Raw genomic sequence first — 12,671 nt, 5'->3', positions numbered from 1 at the left:
CAGATGAATGGATAAAGAAGAAGTGGTACATATATACAATGGAATATTACTCAGCCATAAATGGGAATGAAATTGAGTCATTTGTTGAGACGTAGATGGATCTAGAGACTGTCATACAGAGTGAAGTAAGTCAGAAAGAGAAAAACAAATATCGTATATTAACGCATGTGGAACCTAGAAAAATGGTACAGATGAACCGGTTTGCAGGGCAGAAGTTGAGACACAGATGTAGAGAACAAACGTATGGACACCAAGGGGGGAAAGCCGCGGGGGGATGGGGATTGTGGTGTGCTGAATTGGGCGATTGGGATTGACATGTGTACACTGATGTGTATAAAATTGATGACTAATAAGAATCTGCTGTATAAAAACAAATAAAATTAAATTTAAAAAAAAGAAAAGAAACAGCACTAGAATCTAATATACACAAAGTTGTATTATTGAAACATAGTTTTTCTCTTTAAAATTACCCCCATTGTTACAAAGAAAGTCAAATGAAGACTAATTTGTTTGCAAAGTAAGTCTAGATTCAATAAACTTGGCCTGATAATCACATAAGTGTAGCAAGAATAGCAATTGCTCTTATAGGCTCTTTTCAATCTGCTTTGTTGGAACTTTTTGTAAGGAATCTCAGACTGAGTGTTTAAAGTCCTCTTAAGGCTAGAAAGCTAAACCAAGAACATATCCTCAGACTTGCCTGCAATACCTACAGATTTGGGTGAAATTCTTTCTTCTTGAAGTCCCCCAAATATCCTGAGGTTCCTGTACCTGCCAGGAAGTGACCCTCATTACCTCATTAAGGCTGTTGAGAACCCTGTAAGCAACATAGTAGGTAGTTTTTTTAAGGCGCTTTATTGGCTCCATAAAGTCAATTCTCATTTCCTTAAAGCCATCTGATCAAATCTGAGTCTATGCTTGACTCTCTCAAGTATGCATTACAGTCAAAGCCTTGGTAATATAACCAGTTTCCAATTGTATTCTGTTACAAGGAGAAGAGATTCCTACTGAACTTGTGCAAATAGCTAAGTTGCCATGAAAATACTTACTTAGAGTTTCTGAATTCTGGAGGAATCAGGTTGGGAGAAAAAGTAAAAGTTTCATCTTTGTTCACAAAGGCATATCTTACCAAATTGTTGATAGCTTAAGAGAAAAGAGACAAAGATTTCCTTAAATCTGAAAAGCCAAACATTTTTTTAAAAATCAGTAATCTTTCGAACAAAAAAGTCATAAAGAATTATAATCATCTTCATCAGTTCATTCATTCCCATGTGATTAATTCTTGTGGCTCTTCATCTTTTGTTAGAAGTTTATGAAGCCATAAGTTTCTCCATTAGCGTTCTATAAATTCTTGTATTCTAGGGTACTTGTTAGATTCCTTTCCATAATTTTTTCTGAAGATGAAACACATTTGCAGGCAGATTTTGTAAAAACATCTGAGTAATACAATAACTGTCTATAAATAATAAAAGACTTAAAATGCCCATTATTAGAGTTCATTTGATAAGGAAGTATAGTTATTTGTGTGATGTATGACATTTTAAGATAACAACTGACATTATGATGACATTATACAAAACATACCAGATTTTTAGGTATTTCACATAATTTCTGGAACATTTATAATATATGCCTATTCACACACAACATAAAGGCCTAGTATTACTTCTTATTTGACAATGCTCCTCATGTAATTTAATATATCAAATAAGCCAAATTAGTTTAATATCTCTCTTTTATAAAGAGAGAGAGCAAATCCAGCAAATCCCAGGGACCCTCTGGGAAGTTTTAAAGTTAGTTCAAGGTAAAAAGAGAGAGAGAGCTCATCTAATATTTGGTTGAAGTTTGTCAAAAATATTAAAATGCTTTAAAACACTTGATCAAATAGGAAAATAGATCACTATGAAACAATACTTAGATATCCATTTAACCATGGTGACAAAGACATTGTAAGTAAATACAAAAAGTTAAATAATTGTAAATAAAATTCAACTCTTGTAATATTAATATTAAGAAGATTAAATTTTAAGCAAACAAAGACCTGATGGACACAGTGTGAAGCACAATTGGTAAGACCTAAAATCTTTGCTTTCTAGGCAAAAAATTTTCGTAACATCTTATCAGGAGCAGACCAATAGTTCAAAAAATTTTTGGTTTTTTGGCAGAAAAAATACTAGGTTTTAGTTTTACATAAATACACTATTGATGTTAAAGCTTATTTCTAAAATCCTTATAATAAATCAATTCAATCTTCTCCAGCTTGATCATACACAAAATTTCTTTTCCAAGATTTCTTTTTTCATAAACCTTTTACAACTTTTTATGTCCAGAGTTTGTCCTTTATTTTCCTCTTTCTCATTCTGGAATACCAGCTATATTTTAGGACAAAAATCACTTTGTTTTCCCTCAATAAAAATGCATCTCCATACCTCATAATTTTCTTACCCAAAAATTCATTTTATTTTCCTTGCATACATAATTGTTTCACTTATTATTTTTAGTAATATTAATTACATATATTAATTAGAATTCTTAACCCTTAGAAACCTTAATTTTCAATGAAAACTAAGTAAGCAATTATGAACTGTCTTTTACATTAGCATTTTTGTGAATTGGCAGACTAATATTTTTTTATAATTTCCATAATATGTTTCTTGTACCATTTTTCAAAGCACAAGACAGGTTTACTAACAAACACAAATTTATCTTTTAATTTCTTTGTAATAGGAAGCCAAAAGTAGATAAACCTATGTTCAATAATTAATGTACCATACTTTGTCTTATTTGGAAATGATCTAGCTATTTAATAAATTTACATCATATAATTTAACTTAGCAAAACTGTAAAGTTTCAAGTTACCAAAAGATTTTGAAAGCTGGTTTATTTATTTATTTATTTATTTATTTATTTATTTATTTATTTATTTATTTATTTATTTATTTATTTATTTATTTATTTATTTATTTATTTATTTATTTATTTATTTATTTATTTATTTATTTATTTATTTATTTATTTATTTATTTATTTATTTATTTATTTATTTATTTATTTATTTATTTATTTATTTATTTATTTATTTATTTATTTATTTATTTATTTATTTATTTATTTATTTATTTATTTATTTATTTATTTATTTATTTATTTATTTATTTATTTATTTATTTATTTATTTTTGGCTGGGTTGGGTCTTTGTTGCTGCGTGTGGGCTTTCTCTAGTTGCGGTGAGTGGGGGCTACTCTTCGTTGCAGTGCATGGGCTTCTCATTGCTGGGGCTTCTCTTGTTGCAGACCATGGGCTCTAGGCGCACAGGCTTCAGTAGTTGTGATGTGCAGGCTTCAGTAGTTGTGGCTCGCAGGCTCTAGAGTGCAGGCTCAGTAGTTGTGGCACACAGGCTTAGTTGCTCTGCATCATGTGGCATTTTCTTGGAACAAGGCTTGAATCCATGTCCCCTGTGTTGGCAGGCAGATTCTTAACAACTGTGCCACCAGGGAAGCCCTGAAAGCTATTTTTAAGTACACCTACAATAAAACAGAATTGTTATACCTAAAAACTCTTATCTTATATCTATTTAATGTATTAGTTTTCAACAGTTGTGATATGAAAATTTTTTCATACCACATTTTTTTTTTGGTAGCGAATTTTGTAACAAAGTTAAATTTGATGCCAAAAACTTAGCCTCTGTGCACTAGGACCAAATCGAATCTCACAGTTTTGGGTGAAGTAGAAAAGAATAACTTTATTTCTTTGCCAGACAAAGAGGGACACAGCAGACTCCTGCCCTGAAACACTGTGTGTCCCAACCCAGCAGGAATTGGTGAGTTTTTATAGCAATGGTTCAAGGGTGGGTTTGCTGATAAGATTGGGGTGTGTGAAGGGCCTGCACTCCTTTAATCTCATCACAGGTGGTCTCCTAATCTTGATGAGCTTCTCTGGTTCCTTTAATCTTGCCTCAGGTGGTTTCTTGTCTGCTCCTCCCTTGTCTCTGCATCCCCTCCCTTCCCCAACTAGCAACCAGTTGGAATCTGCCGTTTGGAATTCAGGGAAGGTCATGGAGGCTGGAGTCTGTTCCCTATAAACAAGAAACGGGACAGAAACGCTTCTGTGCCCAGGAGCCCCACATGGTCCTGCTGGGTTTCAAAATGAGCTTATTTGATTAGTAAACCCAGGTAGAATAAAAATTTTGTATTTAATGCTGATAACTCTAAGACATGTCTATTTTTATTAAACCAACAAGTTTAAATTAACTTTAATACTCAGTATTTTCCAAGGTCATGGAAACTTGAAAAACATTTGGGTTAGTTTTCATCATATTTCTGAGAACTTTAGGAATACTTCATTTATAAGTATTTAATTCTAAACCAGTTAAATAGAGATGTTTTAAAATTAATTTTGGCAATACTGTTACCCGAAAACTGGGTTTGCCTCTTGGTGGGTGTCAAGTCAAAAAACACAACCAGGCTTCCCTGGTGGCCGAGTGGTTGAGGGTCCACCTGCCAATGCAGGGGACACGGGTTTGTGCCCTGGTCCGGGAGGATCCCGCATGCCACGGAGCGGCTGGGCCCATGAGCCATGGCCACTGAGCCTGCGCATCCGGAGCCTGTGCTCCGCAACGGGAGAGGCCACAGCAGTGAGAGGCCCGCGTACCACAAAAAAAAACAAAACACAAAAAAAACCACAACCAAGTCAAAGATCAGGAGAAGGAAGAATTTATTACTTGCAACAAGTAAAGAGAACACTGGGGATCTTTCCCAAAGCAGTATCTCCCCAAACAGCAAAGCTGGGGAAGTTTTAAGTGAAGGGTACATGCATATTTGTGAAGGGGCTAGAACAGAGGATAATTCAGCATAGAATTGGGGCAAAGGTTGACAGAGTCCCAGTTTTAGTTGACTGAAGTCATGAGGGCCAAAAAAGTTCAACATCATCATTTCAACCTCCACCTGGGTTGGGGCCTTAGTTCCTGCAGAACTCAAAGATATATAGCAGATTGTTACATATATCCCTTGAGACGGAACTAGGACTCTGTTTTATCACTGTACTATTGTTTCTTGACTGCTTTTCCTTTGTTTCTGCATTCCCTCACTTCCTTTAAGATCATTAATTACTGAGACCTATTCAAGGGCAAGCATTGTGGCCAGGCTTAGATCACAAAATGGCTTAGGTCAAAATGGCTTCCTTTTTTTTTTCTTTTAATTGAAGTATAGATGCTGAACAGCAAAGTGATTCAGTTATACACATATATTCATTATTTTTTTATATTCTTTTCCATTATGGTTTATCACAGGATATTGAATCTAGATCCCTGTGCTACACAGTAGGACCTTGTTGTTTATCCATTCTATATATAATAGTTTGCATCTACTAACCCCATACTCCCACTCCCTCCATCCCCCACCTCCCCTCCCCCTTGGCAACCACAAGTCTGTTCCCTATGTCTGTGAGTCTGTCTCTGTTTTGTAGATAAGTTCATTTGTGTCATATTTTAGATTCCACATGTAAGTGATATCATGTTGTATTTGTCCTTTTCTTTCTGACTTACTTCACTTAGTATGATAATCTCTACTTCCATCCATTTTGTTGTAAATGGCATTATTTCATTCTTTTTTATGGCTGAGTAGTATTCCATTGTATATATGTACCACATCTTCTTTATCCATTCATCCATTGATGGACATTTAGGTTGTTTTCATGTCTTGGCTATTGTGAATAGTGCTCCTGTGGACATAGGGGTGCAGGTATGTTTTTGAATTATACTTTTGTCTGGATATATGTCCAGGAGTGGGATTGCTGGATCCTATGGCCACTCTATTTTTAGTTTTTGAGGAACCTGCATACTGTGTTCCATGTTGACTGCACCAACTTACATTCCCACTAACAGTGTAGGAGTGTTGCCTTTTCTCCACACCCTCTCTAGCATTTGTTATTTTGTAGACTTTAATGATGGATATTCTGACTGGCGTGAGGTGGTACCTCATTTCAATTTTGATTTACATTTATCTAATAATTAGTGATGTTGAGCATCTTTTCATGTGCCTGTTTGCCATCTGTATGTCTTCTTTGGAGAAATGTCTACTTAGTTCTGCCCATTTTTCAATTGGGTTGTTTGGTTTTTTGTTGTTGAGTTGTATGAGCTGTTTGTATATTTTGGAAATTAAGCACTGTAGGTCGCATCATTTGCAAATTTCTCCCATTCCATAGGTTGTCTTTTCATTTGTTTATGGCTTCCTTTGCTGTGCAAAAGCTTGTAAGCTTGATTAGGTCCCATTTGTTTATTTTTGCTTTTATTTCTATTGCCTTGGGAGACTGACCTAAGAAAACATTGGTACAAAACATTAGAGAACATTTTTCCTATGTTCTCTTCTAGGAGTTTTATAATGTCATGTCTTATGTTTAAGTCTTTAAGCCACAAAATGGCTTCTCTTATGTCAAGAAAGCCATGCCTGGTTCTCTTTCTCCAAGGTTCCCATACCCTATCTGCTTACAATACCATGTGAAGGTAGAAAAATATCACACATCTACAACATATGTATACAGATACACACAAACATATGGGCAGATGCAGAGAACTTATAGCTCTCATTTTAAAAAAAATTTATTAGGGAGGTACAGTAGTACAAAACTTACTAGTTTATAAAAGAATAGTTGGATTCAAATTTTGTTTTGGCATTTGGAAAAAGTTGTGTTCATCTGTTCAGATGACTAAAGCCTTTTTACTAATATTTATAGATAAGATTTTTAAGATTTCTCATTTGCCCCATTTCCAAATATCGCCACCCTTCTTTTTGTTTTGTTTTGTTTTGTTGGATGAGAAACATCTCCCTAAAGTTTGCATTTCAAAGAATGGCTCTTAGGTCCTAGAGAAGATAGTGGTAGAAAATCTGCATCACAAAGGCACAGTTCAATGTCCCAGTAAATACAAGCATTTTGAGATGAATAGGCGAGGTTTGGGGATTGGCAAAAGGACAGGTGAACTTTGAACCACTTTCTAGAGCCACACCTCTGGTCCTGTAGAGATTTCCAAGGCAAAGACAGTTGTTTCCGGTTTTCCAAAGAACTGGGTTGCAGCCTGAATGATAAAGAGACTGACCCACCCTTCCGACTACATTTTTTCCAATTTGCTTCTTTTCTCTGGGTACATAGTTTCATTTTAGCTTAGGGGAGAAAGCCTAAAAAAAATTCCTGTCAGGCTCTGAGTGTCAGCTATTGTCATTCACCCTAAAGAGTTTCCCCATATCTAGACTTGATTGCATTCCTGTGGCATCAATTAACATGTTTCTCTGTTCCCTTTAATCATCTACAAATTTCCAGTTAGATCTAGAGGTTTGATCTTATTAAGCTTTAACTTTTTAAAAAAACAAAACCATTTCATAAGTGGTAAAAAGCTCTTCCATCAGGAGATAGTGATATCTAGTGTTTTTCTTTTTATGTTAACAGCCCTCAATGATAATTTCCTAGTTCCATTATTTCCATTAAGGGTTTGCAAAATGCTAACACTCTAATTATATCTTTTCTTCTTCATTTATTAGCTGTACTATTTCTATAATATCTATTTGTATAATTTCCCTGACCTCAACTATTTAACTACCAAGAGGTAAAGCTCATAAGAGAAAGGCAGGCTAAATGCTTGATTCTTTCCCTTTACTTACCAGTTTTCAGAGTAATGAGTTGGTTTACTAGCAACCTCCAAAGGTGACCAATGAAATTCTTTTAAAAATACCATTATGATGTCATGGATTTTAACATACTTGATATGTTTAATCAATTGCAGTTATTCTTATTGATGCTCAAATTGTGGGAACCTTCTCAAGTTAGCCCCTGAGTCCTTTTACAGGTAGTAGTCATATCAAAGAAGAAGCTATCAAGCTTCTTCACTGTTTGTATGACAATATTTCCAGGCTTATCTTATACATTTCTTGCTCCAGATCTCAAAGTAGCCGTTTCTCTAAACCCTAGAGACCACAGTCTAGGCTGTGGTAGTATTTATTTCTCTGAGGTTGTTCACTGTTTCTGAGCCTTTTCAGTGAACAGAACTAGGAAAATAGAAGTTTAAGGATAAAAATGCATTATGAGTTCTTACTCATATTTTCAATACAAACTTGAGTACAAAGTTTTGCTTCTTCGGTTTTGTAGTTGTATTTCTTTTTGCTAAAAATCTTGGTCCCTTCTTTTAGACTACTTTAATACTTTCAGAATTTTTACTGACAATTTGGTGATCAAAGATGACATAAGATTTTTTTGTAAGTTTTTTTTTGTTTTTGTCCTGAGGGTGTATCCCACTAGGAATCAAATTACATAAATTACTGTGTTTTAATATCACTGATGCTCAAAATATTAAACAACCAGTTGGAACTAATCAACCCCTACTATGCCAAGATCTAACCTTTTAGTTGTTGAACTGTGGAGAGCTGGAGGAAGGGTAGTATCTCAGGTCAGCCCCAGCTTACCAACCCATTTAGTATTGTTTCAATATTTTAAAAACTGGGAATGCCATATTCTGCATCCCAGCTTGTTATAAGCCTTGCTGTCATTGAGTTCCCTTCTAGCTCCAACAGGAACCTATACAGTCACTCAGATGAGGTACCCTTTTCCTGCTTCCTTACCCTACTAGCCTTTATTTATACATTTATCTAAAAATTTTACAATGATACAAATGATTACATGATTCTTGAAGTTCTGGCCAATAAAATAAGCAAATACAGAAATATGAGTTATGACTATTAGGAACTTAAATTAACAGTATTTGGAACCAATATCATTAGAAACCTAAAACAAAACAAGAAAATCTTAAGTAGAAAAAGCAAATTATGAGCACAAATTTGTAGGCCAAGCAGGCCTAAAAATCTCTTATAGTGGTGCCAGCTATAGTGTTAGCAGGCCTGGATCAATTAGTAATTAAAATTGAAGTTAAATATAATTAAAAATTACACAATTTGCAGCTGTTTTTATCTAATATCACTAAAATTATTTAAGAATTACTTGACTGATTGTCTGTGATACTGCCTTCCCTAAAAGCTCTCTTTCCTAAGAAGTGGTATCCTTCTCCCTCTCTACCATCCACATGGTTGTAGGCAGAACTTTTCTTGCTTACATGACCCCACTCCCCTGGTAACACTTATTGGGTCCAGGGGTAGGCACCTGGCCTAAGACAGTACAGTCAGAGGCTTTCCTCTGAATTTTTCAAGTTGGAATCAAGAAAGAGAGGCAGCCACATGGTTATTAAAGAACACTGACCCAAAAAACTATTGTTATCCTTGTTTTCCACTTTGTGGGGACATCCTGTCTGCAGTGAGAGCATTTGTAGATGACATGCAGAGAGGAGCTGAGCCAACTGTCAAAAGGAATTTTGATGGCAGTGGAGTTCCTGCAGTCATTCCTGAGGCCTAACTGCAGCCCTGCCCATCTCTTAGGTTGGTTTTTTTTAATGCTTCCTTGGAATCCATAAGCCAATAATTTCTAATTTTGCCAAAGCTAATTCAAATTTGATTTCTGTCTCTTGCTATCAAAAGAATTCCCACTTCATTGACAAAGGGAAATACACAGAATAAATTTTCTATAAGTAATAGATTTATATTTGAGTAATGTCTGTTTTATTATACAATACATAAATCCCCTCAGTTCCCCCAATATTAACAATAAAAAATCCAGAATGTTAAAGGATTTTTGATTATGTGATTTTCTTTAAAAACATAGGTTTCATAGTCTAGGATGTAGTGGGAGAGGCAGGACGTAAGTCTAGAAAAGTAAATTGAGATTAGAACATATAGAGCCTTAAGGTTATGTTAAGCAGTTTGGACTTTATCCTGTAGGTGGTAAGGATCCAGTTGGAAATATCTTTAGGGTATTTGGATAAGTCATTGTGGTGGCAATATGGATCCTCAGTTAAAGTGGGAAAAAGTTGCAGACAGGTCCTCATTTTGGAAACTTAATCATTTGAAGGCTATTCCAGGTATCAGAGGCCAAGTTGATGAGAAACTCACCTAGGAAAGTTATCCTGAAAATGGTTGAGAGAGGGAAGAATTCAAGAGACGTTTCAAAGGTAGATTTGACACTACTTAATGACCACTTAGACACACGGAATGAAAGTGAGGAAATATAGAAGGACTGTGAATAGATGGTGATACCATCAACACAGGAGAAGGAGGAGGAACAGATTTGAGAAGACACTAATCTAACTGAGCATCACCACTGACCTTTATGGTCCATTTTAGCAGGTATGGTGCTGTGCCCCCATGTAGCACTCACAGTCTCTGTCATTTCAAAGACAGCCATAATATGATTCTATCTTGGAAGGTTGTTTGAACTTTATTGGAACGCCTCCGCAATGTAGGAGACCAAGGAAATCATTAAGTTCTGGAAAGTTAACATTCCTACTTGGAAGACATTAGTTGTGGTTTTGTCATGCTGGTGTGTATTAGTCTAATATAATGTTTTATATATTAGATATGTAATATATATAATGATATATTTTATTTATTTATGGGTTTGATTTAATGAATATTGTAAAAGAATGATTATAGCCAACCTAAAATTTTATATATCAAAAGGAATATCATCTCATTATAGAGGAATTAAAATTTTAAATTGAAATAAAATTAGAAATAATATGATAAAGTGATATAAGCTTCAGATTTTCTTTTTATTTATTTATTTAATTTTTTTTTTCATTCTTTAAGGGAAGTAATTTCATTTTAACAACCTTTAAGTGTAGCAGCTTTTCAAAAGTAGCAACCTCCCCTTATAAGCCTCAGATTTTCAAAGTAAGTATTTCTATGTTCAAAGCAACTAACCAGTAGGCCCTTTTTCACTATACTTTCCCTGGGGAGCTAAATTGCTTTTGTCCACCTGATTTCTAAAGCAAAATTATCAGATACCATCAATGTAACTTGTTCTGTGTTAAAAGCAGAATTAGACACAGTCCCGACTTACTGCCATTCCAATATTTTCTGCAAAAAGAAAAATTCCAATTTGCGGATGGTGATTTTGTCAAAAGTAAAAACTCAGCAGCTCATAGACTTGTGAAATAACTGACATCTTTAATATTTTGACAGCTCTAATGGACTACCGGAAACTTTGTCCAAATTCCATTCAATTTGATTTGGTTTTCTCTCATCAACACTGATTAAGGGAAATAGAAAGCAAAGTACAAATGTCATTTTACACTTTCTAATAGCCATGCTGAGGTAAAAAAACATGTAAAATTAATTTTAATAATATGTTTTATTTAACCAAAAATTTCCAGAATGTTATCACTTTAACATACAGTCAGTATTTTAAAATTTCTAATGAAATATGTTACATTATTTTTTCATACTAAGTCTTCAAAGTCTGGTGTATATTTTATACAGCACATCTCAATTCAGATTAGCCAAATTTCAAGTGTTCAAAAGCCTCATGTGGACAGTGCAAACTTAGATAAAAGTCCAGCTGGAGACAGCAGCATCTTTCAGAGATTTATGCTGCCTTCCCCTTAAATTACACAATGAGTACAACACTCTGAGCACAATGTTTACCACTTGTAGCTCGAAGGCCATTCCAAGTCTGAGGGGAAAATGTATGATGCGGATTATAAATATACATTCAAATATTTAATGTTTTTTATTCTAGTGTCTATACCTGCAACTCTCTTTTCCACGTTTCAAAGAATAGAAAATGGTGCTACTTTTCTGTCATCATGAGTTATGGATTAGATAACAAGGAAGGGTGGAGTTACCATTAAATGGCATTTATTCCCAGTTACAGAAGTAATATGCTATTCTGGTGAGGGCACTAGCTTATGAGGCAGACTTGAGTTTTCATTCTGGCTATGCCACTAACAGTATGACTTGCAACAGATCAAGTCAATTCTTTGAACATTTTCTCATCTCTAAACTGAGGATGGACTATATTAGTAGCTTTAATCATACTCTGAGTAGCCTACGGGTTTATAAGGGAAGAGTGAGAAGGAAATAAGTAGAATTTTTGTCACACACACACACACACTCCACCAGAATCAACCACTGCAGGATCAAGTTTATTTGTTTTATAAATTAATCTTCAGTGTAAACCCCAAAACTAATTAAAATTTTAAATACTGTAACCGGAAATGTAATCATCTCCACTTTTCAACAACATACAATATGATATTCTCATCTTCTGGCCCATACCTAAAGGTCCTTTCACATACCTTTTTCTCAAACTTCCTTGTCACTAATCTTACCCCTTCCAAGTTGTTCGTCAAGTTACCAAATCCCTGGAATAAATCAGGCTTGATCATAGTATATGGTCCTTTTTATATATTGTTGAATTTGGTGGGGTTTTTTGTTTTTTAAAAATTTTTAATTTAATTTTACTTACTTTTTTATACAGCTGGTTCTTATTAGTCATCAATTTTATACACATTAGTGTATACATGTCAATACCAATCTCCATCACACCACCATCCCCACCCCACCGCGGCTTTCCCCGCTTGGTGTCCATACATTTGTTCTCTACATCTGTCTCTCAACTTCTGCCCTGCAAACCGGTTCATCTGTACCATTTTTCTAGGTTCCACATACGTGTGTTAATATACGATATTTGTTTTTCTCTTTCTGACTTACTTTACTCTGTATGACAGTCTCTAGATCCATCCACATCTCAACAAATGAACCAATTTTGTTCCTTTTTATGGCTGAGTAATATTCCATTGTATA

The 12,671-nt window shown here is 34.6% G+C and overlaps 1 protein-coding gene across 15 annotated transcripts in view; it reads left to right on the top strand.

Annotated features, from left to right (window-relative positions):
- The window catches only part of LOC102992546 (uncharacterized), a 127,494-nt gene that overhangs the window by 45,418 nt on the left and 69,405 nt on the right, over positions 1-12,671 (top strand). For 11 of the 15 annotated variants that reach the window (XR_008618757.1, XR_008618765.1, XR_008618764.1 and 8 more), the window contains exon 2: positions 3,755-3,817. The exons of the other annotated variants lie outside the window; for them this stretch is intronic. The gene's annotated coding sequence lies outside the window, so the exon portion shown is untranslated. The remainder of the gene's footprint in view (positions 1-3,754; positions 3,818-12,671) is intronic. 15 annotated transcript variants of the gene reach the window in all.

This window comes from Physeter macrocephalus, chromosome 2, assembly GCF_002837175.3.
Source record: "Physeter macrocephalus isolate SW-GA chromosome 2, ASM283717v5, whole genome shotgun sequence".
NCBI classification, from domain to species: Eukaryota; Metazoa; Chordata; class Mammalia; order Artiodactyla; family Physeteridae; genus Physeter; species Physeter macrocephalus.
Note: the sequence above shows the minus strand (reverse complement) of the source record. Positions and strands in the feature narration are given on the sequence as shown.